Source organism: Myripristis murdjan, chromosome 19, assembly GCF_902150065.1.
Source record: "Myripristis murdjan chromosome 19, fMyrMur1.1, whole genome shotgun sequence".
Lineage (NCBI taxonomy): Eukaryota > Metazoa > Chordata > Actinopteri > Holocentriformes > Holocentridae > Myripristis > Myripristis murdjan.
The window spans coordinates 18543476-18548086 of NC_043998.1; positions in this window are offsets into that span (position 1 = coordinate 18543476).

The window sequence follows — 4611 nt, forward strand, 5'->3', positions numbered from 1 at the left end:
CCTGCAGGTATGTCGAGCCACCTCTTCTGCGGGAGAAACAAAACGCGATTTTTAATCCTATAGGTGTAGCTAATCAGATTAATCAAAGGCCTTATGATTAAAATGTCAAGCAGTTTAGCCAAAAAAGGGTTTATGTAATATCAAAAATTTTAGAGATTGCTCAGTTCTGTGATGAAAATGCCCTCTTAAAACTTGCCCTCTGGTTCGTTAGTTCGCACATTTTGTAAAATGACTACACCCTCCTATTGTGACACTATCAGCAATGTGCTTTTTCCTGTGACTTGAGAAAGATAAGTCCAGGTTAGATTGCTCAGATAGCTTTTTATTTAATTTTCTGGCACCATTTTAGTTGTGTATAATATGAAATAAACTGCTAGTTTATGCTCAAGCACATGGTATTGAGCAATAAATGTCAGTTTATTAACATGTCTGTATTTAAAGATTTTTATGGATTTTGAGGATAAAATGAATTAAACATTAGACCTTTGCTTAAATGAGATCCCTATATCCTTCTATCTCCGAGGTTCAGCCTATAATTTGATTTGGAGAAGATTCTCACACTCTTTTCCCACTGACCCTCAGCAGGTAGCTTAGCAGAGGCTCAATACCTAAGGCTTTGTTCACACTGCAGGCAAATCAGATTGTTTTTTTCAAATCAGATCTTAAAGACAGACTGTCCACGATATTCTGTGCAAGTGGCCAGATCAGATTTGTGTGTCCAGACGTCATGGTGATGTGGTTTTCCAACATGGAAGCATGAGAAGTGGAGGTCCGTCATCTCGCCCTCCAAACAACAGCGCTGTCCAGTCAGCTGTTGTCCTCTGTGTTGTCCTCCGTACTGCTCTGCTCGTGGCAGCATGGATTCTGCTCAGACGCTCTGAGGCACTTCCGTCACCCAGGATTCAACGCTGTCATTGTGTGTCGCACAAAAGACACTTTGAAATCCTATTTGAGCAGCTAGACCAGGCAGACTTAGACATATCTGTTTGAATCTCAATTCAAAAGGCCTCCAAATGTAGCTTGGATCCAATTTGCAAAACCTGCATTTCATATGGCTTTCTTTTTTTCATGTGTTTTTTCCAATCCGGATACAATCTAAATACAACAAAAAAACAGATTTGGGCTTGCAGTCTGAAAAAGGCCTAACTGAGTCTTTCCAACTCTTTGCAGTTTTGCCCACACACACTGCTGTGTAAAACTCAGTGCTGAGGCACAACAATTCACCAACATCATGTGTGACCATGGGCATTTTATGAGGCAAATGAGGGCAAAAAAGCCGAATAGCCTGAAGCCATTGCTGCATAAATATTATGAGCCAAAATTGGAGTGAAATGCTTGAATCACACTGGTGGGATGTGGTAGCAAGATGCTTCAGAGGCAGTCTTGCAGTCAGAACAAAATACTGCAATTGGATTCAAGGACACAAAGAGGGTGGTTGTGCAATAAAGACACACACACACACACACACAAAAAAAAAAAAAGGTGGTGAGACTAGAAGTGTAGACAATGAGAATTACTGAATGCATCAAATATTGAGAGGAAGGAAAGCAGACTGAAGTTTTAGTTACACAAGAGCTGGCCAAGAGGCTGAAACAATAGAGTTTCCAACAATTTCCCCATATTTTACATCGCAACAATCCATTTTTGCAGATCATTCGGAGGGGACTACAAATTTCACCACATACAGTCAAAATCCCTCCATTTTCAAATATGACTTTTTGGTTGAAACACCCACCTAACATAACATAACAATGCTGAGTTCTAATATGCGACTGCTAGCTCTGGGAAAAGATGAGCAGAAATTTCACTAAAAATGCACAATCATTGGTGTGGTCCTTTAAGTTTGACTCCAAACTCCAAATATGTTGAAAAATATGAGTGGCATGCACACCCTTCCCTATGCAAAGTTCAGCTCTTTGCTGTTCAAGACCAGCTTCCCGGCTTGATGAGCTCATCCATTTTCAGCAGTGGTGCTGAAGCCAAATCGCACACAGGAGATGTGCATTTTCCGTGTAGCTGTGGGCTATGGCCATTCAGACAGCATAGAGAGGGCACTCCATCTGTTGGCTCATAAAACCAGGTTAGAGCAAGCAAGAGAGAGAGGGAGGGGAGGAAGAGAGTTAGGTCATGATACAAGCAGCAGACTTTTATGTTTCACCGGCGCACTGCGGCCTTTAGACGTCAGTTACTAGCAGGCCATCGTCACTTACAGAGGTATGTTAAAGCTGCAGCACATATCGGAGGGGAGTTATGGGAACACGCTGGGGGAGTAGAGAAGCTTGTTTCAGAGATCTAAAGTGTTGTTATCTGCGTCTGCATGTGTGTGTGTGTGAGTCTGTGTGTGTGAGAGAGAGAGAGGCAGAGAGAGAGTGGCAGAGGGAGATCTTTTCAGATTATCAGGGTGGACTCTGTGACACAGTAGAGTTCAATAAACCATTAGCCTATGTGTTTTACTTTCATTTCTTGTGGCCTGGCATCGGCTCCGCTCTCTGGAATCCCAACCAGGGCCAGGACGTGACCCAACACTTTGATACAGGCCGGGGCCTTTCAAACTTTTTCATGTTCTGGACTCCAGCGTGGAGTTTCACTGTGCCGCAGCCTCCCTGTCTGGAATTATTTTGCCTTGGGAGCCATGAAAAGAAGGAAACAGTTTTTTTTTTGTATTAAGCATTAAATTGTTTAGATGCCAATTCTGAACACTGCCAAAGATTAAAAGCAGTGAGATTATAACATCGTGTTAAAATAATCACTCTTTGGTAATGTGGCAATTTCTAGTGATTTAATTAAGAGTGAACTTAACCCTTTGAAATCCGAGCAAATGATTTCTTTTAAAAGCCTGGGGGAAAAAAAGTGATTAGGAAGTAATTGAAAAGCACATTAGTAAAAAATGCCAGAAATGGCCCATAAATAAATAAATAAATAAATAAATAAAATTCCTAGAAAAACACCAGCAAATTAGCAAACAAAAACCACACCAAAATTAAAGAAAAAAACTAAACAAAAAATCCTGAAAATTTTGAAAAAAGCATGAAAATCGCCAGCAAATTAGCAACAAATCAAAAGAAAAAACAAACAAACAAACAAACAAATATTAACCAAAAATTACCTAAAAATATGAAAAAATTACAAGAATTTCTTGTGTTTAACTTCCAAAAGCATTTTAACCATTCCTCATTTTGCTGAGGACCCTTGGAAGACTCTCAAGGATGCTTATGACTATAGGCTGTATTTTCTCTATTGGCCATATTGAATGAATGCAGTCTCGTGATCATTGTGTGATGGGATTGTTGGTGCAGATGTCTGACACACTGTTCTATATGTGGCACGGATTAGTGAGCGATATGCACAAATCTGACAGAAAACATCCAATTCCATCTGTGGAGATGGACAATCTGTGACCGATATGCTCACTAAATTGGATTCTTTGTGTAAATCCAGCCTACATGCAGGCATGTGATGCAATTGGGCTGTTTGGTATGGATGGTATGTTGTATGTTTCCTTTACTACATTAAATTAAACTGCAGTTTATGTGTCTGTCTCACCTCTTTGGATCTCTGTTAGTTAAGCCACCTCATGCTGCTTTGAAAACTCGCATACAAAAGTGGTGATTGTCAGAGCTGATCTTGCTTATTAGCATTCAACCTATTATGACTGGCCTGTGTCGCTGCCTTTGAAATTGGGATTTAGTAACTTCAAAGAAAAAGCCTTTAATTAGGTGGAATTTCTGTTCTTGTGTCCACCCCCATTATGTCAGCTGAAAGATGGAGACTGTAAGTAAAAGCTGTTCGGCAAATTAAAGGGTAAGTGCGCTACATCCCATCAATATCTCAGCAAGTATGACGCCGAGCAGAACCTCATTTACTCCTACTCCAGACAAGTTGTCTGGGCAGATAAGGAGCCATGATAGTCACGCAGACACACACCGTAATGTATTGACATTGGATGATTTCATAGCACTTCCGATAAAGATTCTCTGTGTGCTCGGTTTTGAGATTTGGGTCCAAGTTGATTGTTTATGTAATGTCACACTGCCACCAGCAGCACTGCACCATGGGAATGCAATTCACTATGCATGAATTCATGTACCCATGTTGGATGTGCACGTATATGATAACAATGCTGTCACGGTGGATAAAGAGAGGACTGAATAGAGCACAGCTGCAAAGGGAGGCAGAATACATGAATGGTAAAATCAATTAGCGCCCACTGAGACGGGGTGGCGTTAGTGCGGGGCGAGTTAGGCCGGCTCTCGGAGACTTGGAGGCCTCGGAAGAAGCTGCCGATTATGGGGTAAGCAGATTATACAGCTCTTCTGCACTGATCGTTCTGTGTAGCCCGCATTTTCAATTTGCATGTCAGAAAATACATACAGTTGAAACCAAGATGTAATCTTCTCATTCATTGTCTCTAAATAGCATTGCAGCTCTATGGTTAAACATCTCAGCCAGCCTGCTGAATACATGTTAGCATTGCAGTACAGGGAAGCATATCAATGCATACTGTTGCAATTCAGTTTAACCTCAGGGAGCAGTAATAACACGAAAATCTGCCTTTGTATCAGTAAAAAAGGAAACAAATTCGATGTACAGGCATAATATTAAACCAATTAC